Below are 21,398 nucleotides of genomic sequence, written 5' to 3'. Positions count from 1 at the left end.
TTCTACAATGTGCTCACACAGCTGCATTTGAAGCTGAGGGTGAAAGTTTGAGTTGGTCCTCCCTCAAATCCGCAGTACTAGCTAACTTAGCTCGCTTTGTGAATTATGCCTTCACGTTTTTCCATCCAACTGCTCTAGACGTGGCCAAAAATAAATATTTATAATTGTCATTATTCAATTATGACCTTGTATTTGAGTTGTTAAAGATCAATGCAGAAGGAATCGAAAACAATTGAAAACAATAGTTTTATTTTCCGCTCACCTCTAATGTACAGACAGATTGAATACTTAAAACAACACCCCAATGTATTGGTGTCTAAAGCTATCTTCTTTGGCGCTTGGAAGAGAAGCTTCACAAAATATTAGATGAGGGGTGCCAATAATTTTGCAAAGAGTAACTTAAGCTAATAAATATATCATGTTTCAAAAGCTGGATAGAGAGCATGCCTTTGACATTTCACCTCTCTCTCGCCTGCAACGCTTATAAAGTAAAACATCTGTATCGATACCTGGCTTTACAGTTCTGCTGGTGCAAATCAGAGGAACATTCAGATCCCATTAGCTCCCAGTGGCCAAATACAACAGTGAAATGCATTATGGGTCAAAGAAGTTCAGACAAAGCCTCAGGGAAGGAGGGTCCTGTGATTTCAGCACGTTAAACCCTTAATCTAGAGGGATTTCAGTGCTAGCAGCTTACCGTTTACCTCGTAAAGCTCACCGCCATAAAGACACAGCCTGGGCAATGGTACCTTATTATTGTAGACACGCAAGCACATGCACTATGAGTGTGTGACTCGCTTGAGGGAAAACACTGATGAGAGATTTAAATTGGGTTTGTCTGTGTGAGAGTTCCAGTGTGTACATGTGTGTGAATCTGTCACACACTCAAATATCAACCGTGCTGGTCTTGTCTATGTCTGGTCTATGGTCTGGACTATGTATTTTAAAGGAACATTTTGAGAAAGAAAAAAAAAAAAAAAAACATGACACAAATTCCTGGTGAGATTGTGAGTTCAAACCCTGATGATACAACAGTCATTTGTGGTCAAGAGCCCAAGAGTGTAATAAGGACAACTGGCTGTGTCTGAGTGGGAAAGATGTCATCCCTCTCTCCTTTGGGTTATTAGTTAGTCTAATCATGGACGTCTGTAAGCTCGGGTACACACAAGAGTGCAGTGTTCATCTGCCTTGAGATGTCTCATGATATGATGGCAGATGAAGTTGTTCACGCTCATCCTGGACTGGTTGCTAGCTATTGTGTGTTAGGGGAGAATGAGCCAGTGGGTGGGAACTGGGAATCAAAAAACTGACTGTAGTAAAAATAAAAATTTTAAAAAAGGACACAATTTTCCTTTACTACAAACGCTCCAAATCTGGCGCTGTGAGAGTGTGCCACTCGTAACGGAAGGCTCTCTCAACCGAAATCCAAAAGTACATTTTCAGACATTCAGATTCTTGTTATGCTATTAAACATTCAGTACGTTTACACGGACGACAATTATCCGATATTAACCCGATTAAGACGATACTCTGATTAAGAAACTAGCATGTAAACAGCGATTATTGTTTATCTTAATCTGGCTAGAGTCATACTCGAAGTAAACACAAATGGTATTAAGACATGTAGAGTACTCCTGTTTTAGTTGCATTATCGAAGTGTGTACACACCTTAATCACACTATTAACGCCGTGTGGGAGTTTTCGCCACGTTTTGCGACAGGACACGTACACACACGTACTGTGCACACAGTGTGCACGTCAAATTGATTGGCTATCATTCGGTATTTCCCGCAGCTACCGAGTCGTTACAGGACCACTACCACACGCATCTCCAAGGGCACATGTGCACACACAGTGACCTCCTGCAGACTCATGACACCATCCATAACGGGACATAATTTTACAAATGATCTCCGGGACATGCGACAATTTTCTTTCCATTCGGCGTCATCAAATTCCATTAAAACAACTCTCTCCCACCGGTTCTTACTTCGTACTCTCATCCAGTACCTCCGAGTTTGTCGCGGTGGCATGAATAAAATGTTGCCGAATGAAAGTACACAGGAGGCCTGTTGCTGGAGAATTTGTATCCGCACGTATAGCATGACAAATAATTAACTGCACTTGAAGCGTTTGTAAAATTAAAAATAAAAACACCCAAAACTGTATACGGTACCATAGCGAAGCGGAACTGTACGTCGATACGTGAAATTCTGGAGGGAACGTCGGACGGCGTGGCGCGGTGACGTAATGACGTGTGCCGTTAATCACTCTATGCCCTATAACACGTAAAACTGGAACATGAAAGGACTATTCTAAAAGCGACTCATGTAAACACCTTAATCAGAATATTGTCTTATTCAGAATAAGGTCATTAATTAGATTACTGCTGTCCGGGTAAACGTAGTCAATGTTTGGTGAGGCATTTGTGACTGAATTACTATTAAACTTTTGTGTAATATGAAACTGGTTTACCTTCTTAGCTGTAGACTAGCATGCTAGCATACTGTGTATCTGCTGTGAACTCAAACAATGCTTTGTTTTCTTAATAACAGATGACTGGTATTAAGATAAAGGTTATTCGGTCCAAGATAGTTAGATAGTTGTACCAATAATGTAATAATGTAATAATAGTTGAACTAATGATTGACTATATTAGCTATACTAAAAAAAAAAACCCTATAAAACAAAAAACAAATGTTGGACACAAAACATGCCTTTTGTGATTGACTACATCTGGGGTGAAAGGGAAAGAGAGTAAATGTGATTTTCACCAAACCGTTACTTTACATACACAAGTAACTGACTGTGGTGGTGAAAGCTCTCTCTCTCTCTCTCTCGCTCTCTCTCTCTTTTTTCTTTGGTAAAATGAGACAGGGAAACAGAGGACTATCTGCAATTAAACATAGCTGTGGTGTAAAGCCTCTCATTAGTGGAGGGAAATGCCTGGCAAAAACACCATGATGTGTTAAGAACAATGGCTTTATAACTGTAATAGTCACTCTCAAAGAAACAGGAAGATGCTTTGTTTGTCCCAACAAAGCTTAAGCCACTAAACCAAAAGTGTTGGCACTGTGAGGGTCTCAAAATGTGGCAGACCTCTCACGACATGTGGGAAAAAGCGAGTAATTAAAACAGCATGAACCTTTTGCTCCTGTTTTACAATTTATAAAACAGTTTGCTGGAGTATCGGCATTACACTTTTAGACAAAAATCTTTCATCTAACATTATAAAGGTTCTTCAGTTTGTCCCTTTGTGGGAACCCTGGAAGTTTTTTTTACAAAGGATCCTACAATAAAGGGCTACCCTTTCAGAATAAATACTACAGGGATCCTGCATACAACATTGTGACAGGCAACCAGTCAGAAGTTGCAAGTCCAGTGAAAGCAACAAGCAACAGAGTGACATCTTATGCCACAGTGAAGTGACAAATCCAAACACCTGGCACCAAAAATTCCCAGGAACAAGCTTGCGGTACTACTTATTAAATTTCCCTGACACTTTTACTCGCACAATGTCCTCGCTGCTTAGTTCCTACATGCATTTAGCCCGTATGCACCCACATTTGGTCCTCAAAATGGAAGAAAAGCCATGTTCTCATATTTGCCAGGATTTCATTACAATATAATACTGTATATAGATTTGATTTGCTCATTTTGTATGTTGAGTATTCAGGCTGTGAAAATAAAGTAATAAAGTACTACATAAGAGAGTCTCTTTCTATGCTTGTCCCTCTGTCTCTTCACGAAACTTAAGATTTATTTTGCTTGCATAAACCAAATATACTTTAAACATAATAAAACAGAAAAACACAAATGTGCTCAACGCTGCTAACTGGAATCATATTGGTACACTAATGGAACTATCCTGATCCCAGGGCACTTATTTGTGGTTCTGTATGTGTGGAATCCAGGCCAAATTGGTGAAACACCTGGTTCAAAAATCACCAGACTATGCTGAACTGGACATATAGGACCAGCACTGGGCTCGACTGGCCTTTTTATTTAGACAGCCTTAGGTAACTTCAAGCAGAACAAAACATCATGAGCAACTCCAATGCCAAAACCATGGTCATGTGTAAATCTTGGACATTATAACTGGAAAAGAAGTGAGTTCTCATTATAACGTTGGAAGCAAAGTGTTCCTGCTACCAAAACAGCAAAGTTGTGTTGCAGTAAGGCCACATACAGCGGTTTTCGAGGTGAACCCCAGATACGAACCAACGTTATGTCTAAAACCACACTCCACTCACCATATAGCTTAGTACAAATCACTTTAGATAGAATGTCTGAAAATACAGTCGTGAATATTCAGTGCACTCAGTGAACTCCAATATAAAGGCAACATGAGGTGTACCTTTAATTCTTATGTAACATTTGCACTAAAATAATGTCATATTGAAAAGCCAAATAACAGATAAATTCCAATTAGAAGACAGCTTCCTAAGTAGACAGCATGTATAGGGCACTTGCGTGTCCCCAGATATAAGCTGCTCCATGTCAAAAAAAACAATTGCCATTTGAGATACCTTAATTTGGACAAATTTGAGGGTTTCATCATATGTATCCTTCGCTAAGCAATTCTGTGTTCCATGGCTGTTTCACCAACTAGTGTGTGAAGGTGTCGCCACAACTGGAAAGTATGCTTATAAATTAAGGTGATTGCTCGTCTCATAGGTAAGAGTCACACTTCTGATCCTATTTGTGTTTGTAGATGGCCAAAAGCCATTCTCTGTCTTACATCAGCAAGCTAATACAACATGTATTCAGAGCTTATAGCTAGTTTACGCGACCAACTTGCAATCCACCAAGGATAACTTATTAGCTGGCCACAGTTAACTAGTTAGCTAGCTATGTTATTCAGTAAACAGTAGTTTAATTGTGTTTAGCAACATAAAACAGTTGTAAATTAGTTCCAGCTCAATCCTTAGGTTAAATTGTAAACTAGTGAGCAACAGCAAATCAACACATGCACAGGGTGCTAAAGAATATAACATATGGTGACTTTGAAGGGTCAAAACCTGCCAAGGTTCTGTCCTGGTTAACGAACCTGGGACCATAAACTTCCGTAACGTTCAAGTACATTGGAACATAGCTTTGGTTCAGACTGTTTCCTGTGCATTATTTCATTGAGATTGAGTCATCTGTTCGAAGACAGTATGTGAATTACAGAGACAGCAGGGTGTGGTTTAAGAAACATTCACAGAAGACTGTTGCTGGTGACACATTTGTGATGGTACACCATTGCAGAGGGATGAGCAAATCTTGATTCTCCAGTGTAGGGAATAGTGAGAGCGAGGCAGAGTGGGAGTTCTAATGAGGCCTGTGCATTTCCAGCATGGCAACACACACTTTTTCCACACACAACCCCAAATGAACAGTCCAGACCACTTGCCTGGGGCTCAGCCGACACCACACAGAGCACCGATCTCCAAATTACAGCTGTGGCCACCCTGTCGTCCTTATTGCTGTATGTTTAAGGTTTCCTGTTTCCTGGAACTGTGAGACAGGGATACTCTAACAAGACAGCAGATTATACAGATATGAGTGAAGGGCAGTCGGGTATTAGCTGTTAGTGGGGGAAACTTTGTCTTTCATATAATGACCAGGGGAAGGAGGAACATTCCTGCTGTATCTTATTAAAGAGAGAAAGCAAGAGTAAGTGCTTTTGAATGTAGTGGCGCCTCAGAGAGGAAAATAAATACATATGCGTGAGGGGGTTTAGCATCTTAGCCAGTGACAGTAGCATCTCTTGAATTGATGCTTTGCTGCTGCCACACATCTCTGCACATTCAGCTGAGTCCACATTTGCTTTTCCACACGTGTTATACTGTAAAATGGAGTTGGGGGTGGCGGTTTTGGGTTCGCCAAGGACAGTGCTGGCTCTGTTTACCTTGGCTCAATTTCTGCTCCGAGTCAGGAACGCTCCCTTCCTCTGCAGTCTGACTCTCGGTAGCAGGTTCTCTCTGAAGCTCAAAGGCCCTTTGCTTTCCAAACCTGCCGCATTCCAGCTGAGCCGAGGGGCACGTGCCTAGGCTGTGCCAGGTTTCACACACTCGCTCAGGTGTAAACAGAGAAGGCAGTTGTGTTTTTGGTGAGTGTGAGGTCCTACAGTCTCAGTTCAGTATTACTGTTTTGATTCACAGTGTCAGTGAGGTACGTAAGAAAAAAGGGGATAAATCAATTTTGCAATAAGTTACATCATAGTATATTTTCTGAGAGCACTGCAGATAAATTATGGTAACAAAAACTGTACTTTTTAGATGTTAATATCATTTTAATATCATATTTTTGTGGCATCTTTATGAGCCCATTGCTGAAGAGTAATTTTACCAAATCGCCAACCCATCAGTAATGTCTTGAAACTTCCAGAACCATTTCCATCATCACATTTTCTTGTGCAAAGGGACACTTTTGTTCCTGTGGAGGAATGTGATATGGCTTTAGCGCTCCTCAGATTTGGTTATGTTTCTCTAAGCTCTACATTAGCCCGCTTGTTTGGGCCCAGCAGAAGCGTGTAATTCCACCACGACGGCTCCGACTCTCCAGCACTGCAGCAGAGATAACATCTTCACAGCTTGTTTTGGTCAAATGCAACTGAATTAGTTGCACCACATGCCTATGGCCCGCACCATCGAAGCCTCCCTAGCTTAAACCGTGGCCTAGATTATGCTTTAATATATGTATGCTTAAAAATACTTAATACTAATGAGACATAAAAATAAAGCTTTTTAAGTGCCTCTCTTCAACTCAGTAGAAGAGTTTGACCTCACGATAAACACATATTCAGAGTGTGAGTCTGAAGTTTGTTAAATTTAGACCAGAAAAACATAGTATATTAATGTTTTGGTAATTTATTGTTGTTCCTAGGGCAGTGGTGGTGGTTAAGTGGTTGGGCTATTGATTGGAAGGTCATAAGTTCAAATCCTAGTGCTGCTGTCCTTGGGCAAGGCCCTCAGCTACTTTGTTTTATAAATGAGATAAATGTAAGACACTCTGGATAAAGGCATCTGCCAAATGCAGTAAATATAAATGACGCACAGCACCCTGAATGCACACCACTTTAGCTATATATGTTGACTAAACAGCAATCATTTCTCTACTACTTCAATCTGTTTATAATTTTCTTTTTCTTAATGCTGGTGTAAGATTCAAGATTTCTTCCAGTGAACACAGAGCAGTTAACCCCATTACCCCATTCTCTTCAGAGCACCACTGTGTCTCAATTCTCATGAAACAGTCTATCTATCAAGTCCCAGTTTGACAATGTGGACAATTTATTTTCTTTTACATTTGCAGAAAAACTTTTGTTTGTCCTGCGTCTTGGTGCACTCTCTGTTCCATCACTTGGTCTATTGATCAGGTTCCTTCAATCACTTTTGTTGGTTGCATACAGAGAGACAATTGAGATGTTTTGAAAACATTTTTTGCCACATGCACCACTTGTAATCTTATGTATTCTTTCTTCTTCAGTAACCACTTTATCCTAGTCAGGTTTGCCATGGATCCAGAAAACTAGATGTGATGCAAGTATAAACCCACTATTCCACCGCAGAACATCAAACACCCACCTAAAGTCAATTTACAATCACTAATCCGTCTACTGCTACGTGTTTAAGAGCTGGAAGGAAACTAGAGCATCGAACAGGGGCTACATGCACCATGTCTTATTCAGAAGTGTGAAAATTACAGGGGTTTTTGCTGTTCTAAAATATAACAAACCCCAGACTCAGGCACTCTGAATAAGCTTTTATTAAGAGGTCAAACTGTTCTATTCAGTTGAAGAAAGACACTTCTTCGTATTAAGCTTTTTTTAAGCATAGATATATTAAAGCATAATCCATGCTACTGTTTAAGCCAGGGCGTCTTCGATGGTGCGGGCCGTAGCCATGTGGTGCAACTAATTGAGTTGAGTTTGAATAAAATAAGCTGTGAAGATGTTATCTCTGCTGCTGTGCTGGAGAGTCGTGGTGGAATTACACGCTTCTGCTCGGCCCAAACAAGCAGGCTAATGTAGAGCGTGAGCCTAGCTTAGAGAAAAATAACTAAACCTGAGGAGCGCTAAAGCCATATCACATTCCTCCACTGGGGGAAAAAAGCGTCCCTTTGCGCAAGAAAATGGAGGGTAATTAGGTAGAAAATCCACCACGAATTCCACACAGCAGCAGTTCACACAGCTGGAAACAGAGGGCCCTTCTTCTGCCTTTGCCCACAAAAGACATAAAGGCACTGTCGAAATGAGATTAGAGGCTATGGACCAGCAATGGAAAAAATGAAATCAGAAGATGCTAGAGTCTTCTCTCATTTTATTTCTCTCTCTCTTGCTGGTTTAATGCATAAGGATGAGCAGCAAAACTGGCGAAAAACAAGAGGGTGATTAAAGACATACACATGCAGCTTAACACCAAAGGAGCATGATTCATGCAGAGGTGGGCAATATGACTGGAGTCCTTCCCTGTCCCAACATTTCATGTTTTCCATTTCGAAGGCCAACTACCAGAGTGAACTACCAAACCATATGGGTTTAGTTAAAAAAGATCTGCATGGCATTATTTACTGTAAGCTCTTCACTCAGAAGGTATTAAACAACAAGCTTACATTTTTGCGGGAAAAACCCCCATAATAATCAGAACTAAAGGCAAGAATAGATATACTTATTATTATGCTACAATTTTGAAATCAGATTGAATTTATATGTAAGGAATAAAACACAACAGGTGTGCTGTTATAGGAAAATAATCAACAATGGGATGATTTGATGCAGTTTGAAGGTGGAGTTAATATTACCACCGTGAAGTTGATTATTTTTCAATATATTGTACAACAATTCGTTCTGGTCGCTGTTCATTACATAAAAGTCCACTTCCCAGTTCGAAATGGTTACTACAGTAGACTTAGCACCATCATCAGTGGACATAGCAAAGGATAGTTCTCAGGAATATAAATTTTGACTTAAAACATGAATGATGATGAAAAGTAAGAAGGGACACCAATTTTACAGGAAGCACCTTTAATAGGAATGCACAAATAAACAGAACATTTGGGTCATACTGTGTCCGAAGTGTCATTTACTCAATATTAAAGCTGGTGCTTACACCGAAACCACTCTGTGCCGATATACGGAGTAATCACATCATTGTTTGTGCTATAAGCAGTCATTCCTTCTCCAACTTCATTTTTCTTTCTCTCTTATAAACTTTATAAAAGCAGCTTTAAAAAGCAGATCTAAAGCAGCTTTCAGAACACAGAATACACAAACTCCTCCATCCTGAAAAAATATCTGAAAACCCTCAAAGGAACGCCATTACCTCTGACCGTTACAACACACTGAAGGCCTTTTCACACTGAGCGCGATGTGATAAAGTGAAGCGGATCACCGACAAACGGTGCTTTCACACTGAACGCGAAACGATTGATCATAAATCATAACGATCATAGTCATTTCAATAAAAATATAAATACATTTTTTAAAAACTATTTACTGCACTTTATTGTGGTATAATGTAATGCGTGGTGTAATGCTTCTCCCAGGAGACTAGTGCAAATTGACAGATAGCGCCATCTGTTGGTTTGGAAGAGGGAGTTGCTTAGATGCATTTGTGAGAAAATCAAGGCGACGCATTTGGGAGAAAATCGCTTTCAGTTTGTTTGAGAGTCGAGTTGTTTCAGATTGTGTTTGTTTGCGCAAATGTATTTGTTTAGTTTTGGCACACATTTAATTACATAAATATGTTTCTTCGGTGTTTACACTGGTTTTCAAAACAGCTTTCTGTGCTATAGAGTCACCAATATCACCCTTTTGTGCAACAGCAGCAACTCCGGGCATGTGATCTAAAGCTCAAATCTAACTGGATGGCCCATCTCATCGCAGGCGATGGGAGAAAAATCGACACACTGGTCGGAAAAAAAATCTCGCTTTGTCGTGCCGCGACTGATCGCACCCGGTGTGAATAGCTTATATCTTGCGATACAAGAGCGTCATCGCGTCGTACATTCGCGTCGCTTAATCACGCTCAGTGTGAAAGGCCCTTGACACTGGAGACTCCTTACCACTGTTTCATACCTACTATACTTTGACCATCTTCAGGGATGAGCAGATTCAGTCATGAACTTAAGGTTTACCAATTTGCCAAGTAATAACTAGTTTGCGAAATAATAACTAGAACATGTCATTTTTTATAGGTTTGATTTATTGAAGGTTTTGGACAGCAAGTATATGAATTTGCAGCTGGAACACTCAGTGGCAGGCTCCCGTGAAGCTTATGATCACCTGCCTACATGGAGTCACCAAGGATTTCTAACCAACCTGTTTTCAGCACGAATCCCGTCTTTATGATGAACTAATGAACGGAACTTAATGGGGACATTTCAATTCAAGCTTGGGTGTAATCTATAGTACTCGCCCAATTTTGATTACTTCCCAGGGTCTCAAATCGACATTTAAAAACGTATCGCTGCCCTCCTCCACCCTTAAGGAAAAAGCTCTTTTCAAACAAAGCTTAACGAAGAGTGTATTCTGTAGGCCTAATCAGCTCCAACAATAACCACGCTGACCACTAGCCATATGGTGACCTTTAGAATGCAGGGAGGCCACTTCATCTAAGGTCCCTGGAGGAAGGGAGTTTCTTGAGGTCAGCTAAGGACAATGAAGTATGGCATTTGGTTTCCAAGGGACCTAGAGTAAACACAAGTAATTGCAATGGTGCTATGCACACATTATGTGACTATGACACATTATTAGCTTAAACATTAATATACTGTATACTATGTAGGACAATATGTTTCCAAGTCTATTTTGTCCATTTTTATTCTCAGTTGAGCTATAGCTTGATATACAACATTTACACCCAAGACCTTCGCTGGGACAATCATTTCTAGAAAGTAACACATATAATCATGGACGATTTTATGCACCAAACGCCATCAACTTCTACCAAAAGAAATAAACTCTCAAAGGATTATTGCAGGTTTTCCGTCCTTCATCGCGTATCTAAACATGACCAAGTTGGAGAGCCAGAAAGCTGGATAGCCAGATATATACAGATACAGTGACTTGCACAAGTATTTACCCCCTTTGAACTGTTCCGTATTTACTAGTATAACCTGCAAGTGAAATGGACTTAACTGGGATTTTTACCATTTGATTTAAACAGTACGTCGAACGTCGAATGTGTAAAATATTTCCATTGTGACACAAAGGTTTATTAAACAAAATAAGTAAACATTTGTTGATTTGAGTTGGTATTCACCCCCTAGGTCAATACCTGGTATGGTAGAACCACCTTTTGCTGCAATTACAGCTGTAAGACTTCTGGGATATGTCTCCATCAACTTTGCACATTTAGATCCTGATATTTTGTGCCCATATTTCTTGCTCTATCAGTTGGATGTAGAAAAGCCAATTTCTAGTCATGCTATAAATTCTAATCAGATTAAGATCCAGGCTTTGACTGGGTCATTCACTGTACAATTATGCAAGGCTCTGTATAGAAACCAAGATTTTCCTGCCATTATAATTGATCTAACTGCCCTTTTGAAATGTAACAAATAATTTCTTTAAACTACCCAAAACCCCTTAAACTTTTCTCTGCTGTGGGGTTCATGGATGTCCAGTTTGCAGTTGCTAAGCAAAACACTGTGAAGGCTCGCTGATGTTTGCTTGGTGCGGACCAATCAAACTTTTTCTTTAGTTTGGTTTGTTTGACAAATGTGAACATTCCGTCTTCAACCACTTAACCCTGGTTGACTTGCTTGTCTCAGTCCTCATCCAGCTGCTTATAGCACTTTCACTGAGTTGAGGCTTCATTTTTGACATTCATCTTTTCAGCACTAATAACGTTTGAACTCTCTATGTGGTCATCAAATCAGGTTTACAGATTTGCAATAGTTCAATCAATGTTCTGTTGCCTTCTGGTTCTCTGTGAAATTCAGCATATGAATCTGTGTTAGAACGGAACATTAAAGAGGGCTTGCCCTGTGGATGCCGTACTGCAGTTGTTGCGCCCGCTATCCAGTTTGATACCATTGTTAAAGATTAATGTGACTTTAAAAGTACAACCTTTTAAAACGACTTGTTGCTTTTCCTCGACATTGCCGCATCGATTCAAAGTGACAGAAAGTAAATAAACTCCTGACGGAAATGACGCAGGTCAAAATTTTTACACATGTGCAGTTTGAGTTTGGGCAAGCAATTTTTCGGAAAATGTTTGAAAACTCCAGTGTAGACGGAGAGAGTTTTAGAATTAAAACACAGTTTTAATTCAGATCTATCCAGATTAATGTGGACGTAGCCTTAGGTCCCATTAGAATCTGAGACTGGACAAGAACAAGTTCCTAAATGCAAAGATTGTGTTTGATTTGGTTAATATAAGGTCTCCCTTATTTAATTGCCAATAGAGGAGAAATGCTAAGATATGTAATAGAGGAGAAACGCTCCATATGTTCCAACTTTTCCCTGGAAATGTTAATAAATGTATTTATATATATATATATATATATATATATATATATATATATATATATATATATATATATATATATATAAATATTTTTTTTAAGTGGCTTAAATACTGTATATACTTTTTCAGATATTTTCATCCCAATGTGAAACCGACCCCAAAATACGATATCATTAAACTTGAACAGTGCTAGTGATGTTAGTGAACAAATCTGGTGTGAAAACCCAAGTGACGCTGCTTGACACCAATATATCAAATCTCACATTCTTACATCTGGTAACAATGTTAGGATTTTACAATGGACATTTTATAACTTCCTAACGATGTGGTGAGTTAACTAACTCTAGCAAATTAGCTAGAGAGACGCTAGCACAGCTCCCTTCTGTGATCTCAAGTTAGCTAGCAGCATTTGTGCTGTCTCAACCAGGTTGTAGAGGCTTATTAGTATTGTTTCTTCATTGAATTTCTGCCCCAGGTACTCCTTGAAGGCTCGTGCGTATGAGTTTGGAGGTCCTGATTATGACGTGGTGTGTGTTTAAGTGGTTTTGGTTGGGGTAAACATGGACAACGTGAGAAAACTTCTTTTGTTTGTATATATTTATTTATTGTATCATTGATGACAAGGAGTTTATTTTGGTGGGTCGGTTAGCTGTTCTTCATGAACATCGTGCACAAAAATGTGTACGGACTAAAACTGTAGAGTAAAAACTGTACATAACTGCACCGCTAACATGCTAAATTACCAGTTAAATCATACCGTGTGCTGTAGACGTCAAAGTTATACCGGAAACCGCAATGACTTTTTGTTATTGGCATGGAAAGTCAAGGCTTATAGAAGATGTTTTAATTACGACATTGTGGTGCTGTTCACCTTGGAGATTTCCCGTAATTATGATAATTATGATAATTCCGACTTGAAGTCAGCAAAAGAAACCGGAGGAAGTGCTCATCAGGGAGGCATGGTTTATTTTTGTCCTTTTCATTGTACTTCACCTACTTGTACTACTTATTTTACTCGCAGTGTGCCCCCTCCCCGCAAGCCACTCACTGCCTAAGCCCTAACAAAAAAACCCAGGAAATACTATGAAGATACCCAAGAGAGTCTGATGGATGCTGGAAAGAAGTCAGATTTAGAGACATTTCCCCCAAACGACAATCCCAATTCCAAAAAAAATGGGGACACTGTGTAAAATGGACATAAATGTAAATAAAAACAGATGGTATGGGGGTGCATTAGTGCCTACATAACGGGCAGCTTGCACATCTGGAAAGGCGACATCAATGCTGAAAGGTATATACAGGTTTTAGAGCAACAAATGCTTCCATCCAGATTCCATCCCATCTTTACTTCTGAATGACTCTGCTTCTCTAAGATACTCTTTTTATATCCAGTCATGTTACTGACCTAATTATTAACCTAATTAGTTGCAAAATGTTCCTCCAGCTGTTTCTTTTTTCTAACACTTACTTTTCCAGCCTTTTGTTGCCCCTGTCCCAACTTTTTTGAGATGTGCTGCGGCCACCGAATTCAAAATGCCCTTATTTTTTTCTTAAAATCGTACACTTACTCAGTTTAAACATTTTATATGTTTTCTATGTTCTATTGTGAATAACATATGGGTTTATGAGGTTTGCAAATCATCCCAACTTTTTTGGAATTGGGGTTGTAACCATTCATTAGGTGGAGTGACATTTACCTGCTGTCCAAGCCACTCGGCACATGTAAACACTCTGCAACGTGCTCGTTCCCCGTTAAAACCAAGCAGCAACGCTGATTAATTGCAAGCAGGGGATTTTTTCCATGTGTTACATTATACATTACACCACTACATGGAGAAAATACACCACTGGTGGTCTTTATTTTCACATTGAACATCTTAAAGACACACAAGCCAACAGTGTGCTCCTGCTCTGCCCTGAAACCAATTTCCTAAACATAGCACTTCAAATGTACGCCGTCGTAGGCACGACTCCAAGAAGAGCTAAAGAAATCCAGCGACGATGGCATTCCTACATGATGTGGCCATGCGGATCAAAAGGCACAGCAGAGTGACAGACCGGTGATTATAGGCTCGTGTTTCCAACAACAGAGCGCTCTTTGTGCCATGTGCAGTAGCTCATGGTGAAGTCGTGTGCTGGATCTGATCTATGAGCTTTTCCTTCTTAAAACCTCGCCTTCAAGCATTTAAGCGTATCTGAACCTTTTGCCTGCTGTGGGCCGTGTTCTTTGGAGCCACACTCCAAGCGTTTGTATTGTCCTCAGTGACCTGTAGCGTCACACACTCGTCTGCATCGCAACAGAACCACACACACACACACACACACACACACAAATGGCTTGGGGGAGAAGCTACGCTGGGACACAATGGAGGGGCATGATGACCCAGTGTAGACGACATGCAGTGAATTTTTCATGCTGTGTAAATCAGAGTAGTGAGTGAAGTGAGAGAAGACAATCAGAGGAAAAAGAAAAAAAAAGTGTGCCTAAAGAGTAAAAAGAATAAAAACCATGTCACAGTGAGAAAGACTTTCATTTCAAATCAGAAAATCACAGCATACATAGAGATAGATAGATGGTAAATGGTCTGCATTTATAGAGTGCTTTTATCCAAAATGCTTTACACTGTGTCTCATTCACACACTCGCCAATGATAGCAGAGCTGCCATGCAAGGCGCTAACTTGCCATCGGGAGCAACTTGGGGTTCAGTGTCTTGCCAAAGGACACTTTGGTATGTGGCGTCACGTGGGCCGGGAATCGAACCGCCAACCCTATGATGAGTGGACAACCCGCTCTACCACCTGATCCACAGCCGCCCGTAGAGAGATAAATAGATGGATAGATAGACAGATAGATAGAAAGAAAGAAGGGTTGAATTCATGAGACGGTGTGAATGGATTCATGAGACAAAAATGTGAACGAAAGCTATTCGTACACATATTACAACTGTATAGTAGTTTATCGGCGTTATGGATGTCACATCACGTCTTAGGAAGATGAAGAACTTTCACCAAACGCCAGAAATCAAAACACTTTCTTGTCAAAGTGTGACGCATTTCCGTTTACACTTGAAGAACACAGGCGGTGGAGGCAAACTGAGGTGAACACTGATGTGATATTAATACTTTATATATATATATATATATATATATATATATATATATATATATATATATATATATATATATGAATGTATGTGTGTGTGTGTGTATATATATATATATATATATATATATATATATATATATGTGTGTGTGTGTGTGTGTGTGTGTGTGTGTGTGTGTGTGTGTATGTATGTATAAGATAAGAAGAGATTTCAAAACAGGCAAAATACACAGCATTTAGATCAAGAGTTATGAAAAAACAAGCATTTGTCTTTCAAGTAACGGATTCTGTTGAGCCGTCCACCATATGAACAATATGGTTGTTTAAAAAAAACAAACAAACAAACAAAAAACTTTTGCAGAAAACACTGTATAAGACCTGAATGAAAATGAAGTGTTATGGATGTTACGTTTATGAGTTATAGATGTGTGTGTGTGTGTGTGTGTGTGTGTGTGTGTGTGTGAAACTCACAGTTGTGTGGTTAGGTGTATGAAATAGGAACAGACAGAGGAATAATGAGCCACATAAATAAACAAACAAATAATTAAAAAGCACTATATGCTGCAGGTTTAAGGTCTTTGCTGTTATGATATTCATGCATCAACATGGTGGTGTTTATATTCAGACATAAGTGTTATAAAAACAGGTTAAATATCATGGTTTCACTTATATTCCTTTAGAACGGAAACTTCTCGGTCTCAAAATCCCAACTGTAGTGTTTGTACAAGCATTTAAACGCCAACATTTAACATTTAGTTGATTTTTTTTTCTACCTGCAAAAGGTGTTTTAGTTTTAGGACAAAGAACGCAAAGATGTTGCTATGGAGACCAAACCCTGTCAAAAAGGTTATCGCGACATCTTGGAGAAAAAAAGTTTCAGACTTGTAACGGGACACGGTGAAGATGAAGAAAAGAAAATACAGATTATTTACTCACCAAACAATGAAACGAATGAAAAAGCAGAATGATAACGCGTCTTTTATTAGTCCATAATGGATTCAGGGAGGACTGACTTTCTCCTCTCTCTTCTTCTGTAAAAGTGATGAGAGATTAGCAAACGATTCGGTCTTTTTTTTTTTTTTTTTTTTTTTTTTTTTTTAGAAACGACACATACAAATGACTCGATCGAGCGAATCGATTCGTTCATGCACACGTAATGGGAAGTTTTTGTGAAAGTTCATAATTCCTTTTAATTTGGTATCTATTCATTTTTATAGCTCTTATTCCACTCAGACACGCCTGACTTGTACAGAGCAGGGACACAAATAATATTTCAATCTATTCTGATTCAAGAATCAAATGAATTGATTCACTCACGTGAGTTTGTTCTAAAGAATCGACTCAGTGAAGTCTTCGTTGGGATTATACGCACACCCAAACATTGATCTGACTATTCATGTCCTGAATAGTGATTTATTATTATTATTATTATTATTATTATTATTATTATTATTATTATTATTATTATTATTGCTTTTTTTCATTGTTTTGTGCACATCCAGTACTGTCATACCTCCTGAAACAATTCAAAAAATTAAAATAAAATATACATTGCACAGTTCCTGGAGATTTAATTTAAGTGCATGGTGTAATGTATGCATCTGTTGCTCATTAGTCACAAGTGTTCGTTATTATAGACACATAGACACACCGAGGTTCATTTCAATTAACCTGAATGCTGAACGATTGCTGAATGATTAGTCCAGTGACCCTGACCTCTGTGGTGATGAAGTGCTTTGAGAGATTCATCAAAGACCTCATCTGCTCCTCACAACCCAGCATATTAGACCCTCTCCAGTTCGCAGAGCCAATGATGACGCCATCTTCCATGTCCTACACACCACCTTATCTTATCCCGATATGGGAAGCAGGAAGTATGTGACACTGCTGTCTATTGATTACATTTCAGCCTTCATTAACATAGTCCCACTTTAGTAAACTCGCAGAGCTGGGATTTCGCATCTCACTTTGCCGCTAGGTTCTGGACTTTTTAACTGGATGGCTGAAAATAGGTGGCTTCACCTCCAACACCCTCACTCTCAATACTGGAAAACCCCAAGGCTGTGTTTTCAGTCCTCTACTGTATTCTCTGTACACACACACAACCGTGTAGCCATACACGAATCCAACACCGTTGTGAAGTTTGCAGATGACACTGTAGTGGTAGGCTCGATCATCAAGAATGATGAGAAGGCCTATGTGGACGAAGTGGAGCAGATGTCCTAGTGGTGCCGGCCCAACAACATGTTCCCTAATGTCAGCAAGACAAAGGAACTGGTCGTGGACTTCAGAAAAGAACAATTGAAGACATACACAGCTCTTACATTCAAAGGAGAGCATGATGGAGAGTGTGAGCAGCTTCAGGTACCTTAGTGTAGATATACACGAGGACCTGTCATGGACTCTTTACATTTCTATTTTATAGAGATTGCGAGACAGCGTTTTTACCACGTCTGACAAAGGTTCAAAGATCCACATCTCCTCAGCTACCCAGAAGACCTTTTATACCGCAACTATACAGAACATCCTCAGTGGAAACATCATCACCTGGTACGGGAACTGATGTCCTGAAGGCTGCAAAGCTTTTCAGAGGGTAGTGAGGTCTACTGAATGGATCACCAGGTCAGCACTGGCCAGCCTGCAGGACATCTACACAAGGCGGTGCTGGAGCAGAGCAGAAAAGATAGACCTCAACAATGGGCTGTTCTTGCCATCACAACCACATGGCCAGGACTGTGCAGCTAAGGAGGAGCTTCTTTCTCCAAGCCATCAGAACTCCTACTTGTAAATGCACTGGACATTTAGCATTTAGCATTTTTGTGTGCTCTTTCCTTAATCGCAATATTATCTTACTCTCAGTAAGGTCAATAATTTGATTACTGCTGTCCATGTAAACGTAGTCAGTGTTGTGAGTAATCCCTGGAATACTTCCTACACCTTTAACTGGTGGCAGCAATCAAAATGTCTTGAATGGCTCATGAAACTCACAGCATTTTGCTAGTTTTGCCATTAAGATAGATTAGTTTGTCAAAACGGAGCCTAAAGAAAGAACACTCTGTTTTTCCTCATAAACCCAATTTATCTTATTCTCTCCCACAACCACATCAGCCTGATCCCAATTTACTCTGAGTGCTTGTTTTGTTCCTTCGAACACAGTTTTCAACAACAGCATTGCTTTTCTGTTTCTAATAAACGCTTGAAGCGCTTAAGTAGATCACGCGTTCACGCATTCACTGTTCGGGAATTATGCAAAAGAATGTACGTAATATTATACCAAAACAATAGTACTGAGTATTGAATGCGATTTAAATGCCATATACTCTAAATAAAATGGACAAGTGATTAAATATACATAATAATATTATGTTGTACTTTAATATTACTAACCATTTTTAGCTGTTAAATGTGATTTTGTAGGTATGCAGAGTTGTGTTGTGAAAATAAATGGCGCTTCAGCTGGAGACTGCAGACACTGGAACATATGCAGTGTAAAATACCATGTTAAAATAATAAAAGAGAGGCAGTTAAACGTTTCTGAATGCCATTTTTGAGTCTCTTAGAATTTATCAGAAAGAAAAATAGATCTTAAAAAAAAAAAAGGGATTCACGGAAGGCCTCTGTCTTTTTATTTAGCAATAAAATATGATGAGATGTGCTACAAGATACACTTTTCTGTTCTACAAGGCCGACTTTTTTTTATACGCACAGATTTCATGTGTCTCAAAATGGTACCTTTTGCTTTAGCTTCAGGGCCTACTGGCAAACACCACGACCAACCCTATTAACATCTCAGTCCCAGTGCACATTAAACCCCCTCTCTCTACCATCATTGTTTCTCTCACAACCTCTTGTTAATGATGAGCAACGACACACACTGGATAATCATAGCCGAGGGGCATCGGCATTAGACTTATACACTGGGGGAAATCTAATCACCTGAAACTTTGTGAAACTGGTAAGTGATTGCTCTGGGAGACAGATTATATAGACAACAATGAACATTATTGTTATTATTCATGCTGGGAAAATCCATTAGGAACAATACTGACAGTGAGGATAAAACCAGATTGAAGTTTGGCGCACTGGGAAATGGAGTATAGAGTTCAAGGATACTTCAATGAGAGATGTGGCTTTTCTTTTGTTCACAGAGGCCTAGGCTTCTTTTCACAGAAAACACCTCCTGCTGAATGTAGTGCTTTTGTGGACATGTCAGAGAAACAGACGTTTGAAACAGACACACATTTTAGGATAATCACATGTACACAAAGAACGATTTTAGTTTCATTCAATTCAGTTATCCGGTGTAAGAGTCCAACATGGTATAGGAGTAGAAAAGGTGAAGAGCAACATAAAACACGTGCAAAGAGTTACTTCACGTAGGCTTCACGTTTATCCGTGTTCACTACAGGTATACTAACAAATACTTTAGAGAGAAGTACAGTTTACAGTTAATATATTAGCATGTCTTAGCATATTTGGAGAGAAATATACTTGATTGATTTTTATATGCTTGCACTTATAAGAATACATGAAGATAAGGTTTTCTCAGAGTATTCCGGTTTCCTCCCTCAGTCCAAAGGCATGCGTTGTAGGCGGATTGACATTTCCAGATTGTCCGTAGAGTGTTAATGTTTGTGTGTGTAGAGTGTCCCCTTCCATGTGCCTCGAGTTCCCTGGGATGGGCTCTAGGCTCCCCCATGACCCTGTGTAGGATAAGCAGTATGGGAAATGGATGGATGGATGGATGGATATTTCTCCAGACGAAATTTTAAACCCCCTTTACATATATTCATATTTTCTGATTTTACTGTGCAGCACCTGGACTGATATGCCTCACAGCAACAGGCTCTCTGGTTCGATCCTGAGCTCAGGTTACTGTCTGTGTGGGTTTCCTCCAGGTTCTCCGGTTTCCTCCCATCTCCCAAAAACATGCCAGTAGTTGGATTGGATACTCTAAAGTCAGCGTGTGAATATTTGTGTGTGTGTGTGTGTGTGTGTGCATGATGACCTGCGATTGACTGGAGTCCCATTCAGGGTGTATTCCACCCTTGGACCAGTGCTCCTAGGATAGGCCCTATATACACTACAACCCTGATCTGGATAAAGGACATACTGAAGATGAAAAGGAATGGTTTAGAAACTAACCAGTGAATGTAGAAGTAAAAAAAAATCATTGCAAATAGTAGAATTGATTGGAAACATTGGCTTCAGTGTGGCTTGCAAGTCAATATGGCGTTTACTTTCAGGCCAAGTATGCTTGAGGTTTGCATAGTTATGCTTTCTTTGCTTCCTCTAGAGGTTCTACATGGATTGAGAATCAGTTTATCAGTATTTTCATTAATTATGATCATTAGTACATTACTGGCTAGTTCACTGGATGTTTTTTAATGTATTAAGTTTATTACAAGTATGACTTTTGTCTCAATTTAGTCTGAAGCAAGTATGAGTCTACCATATAAATCTCTTTATATATTTCCATGGCAAAGCAAAAAACAGGTCTTTAGGGCTTTATGACCCAGTTATAACCCCTTTTATTTTTAATGGGAGTAAACACAGGGCTTTCTTTTTGCTCTGAAGTGGAGATAAGCCTGAAAGAATGAGTCTTCCATTTCTTTCTTTCTTTTCTTTGCAGGCTGTCCCAGCACAGCTCTAAACCACATCCAGTGTGTGCGTGTGTGCTTGCGTGTGTGTGTGTGTGTGCTTGCGTGTGTGTGTGTGCGTGCATGCTTTTGTGCGTGTGTTTGTTTGGGGGCTTGGGTTCAGGCCCAGGCACACATTTCTGCAGGCCCAAAGACTCCACAGCTGAATTATGTGACTGAGGTTAGTCAGAGGAAGG

At 39.6% G+C, this 21,398-nt stretch overlaps 1 protein-coding gene across 3 annotated transcripts in view; it reads right to left on the bottom strand.

Moving 5' to 3' along the window:
• LOC108257866 (rho guanine nucleotide exchange factor TIAM2) overlaps nucleotides 1–16,651 on the bottom strand; it is a 50,059-nt gene extending 33,408 nt beyond the window's left edge. For 2 of the 3 annotated variants that reach the window (XM_017455968.3, XM_017455970.3), the window contains exon 1: nucleotides 16,499–16,651. The gene's annotated coding sequence lies outside the window, so the exon portion shown is untranslated. The remainder of the gene's footprint in view (nucleotides 1–16,498) is intronic. The other variant, XM_017455969.3, reaches the window with a different exon arrangement.
• Between the last annotated feature and the right edge of the window lie 4,747 nt (nucleotides 16,652–21,398).

The sequence above is a fragment of the Ictalurus punctatus genome, chromosome 25 (assembly GCF_001660625.3).
Source record: "Ictalurus punctatus breed USDA103 chromosome 25, Coco_2.0, whole genome shotgun sequence".
NCBI classification, from domain to species: domain Eukaryota; kingdom Metazoa; phylum Chordata; class Actinopteri; order Siluriformes; family Ictaluridae; genus Ictalurus; species Ictalurus punctatus.
Note: the sequence above shows the minus strand (reverse complement) of the source record. Positions and strands in the feature narration are given on the sequence as shown.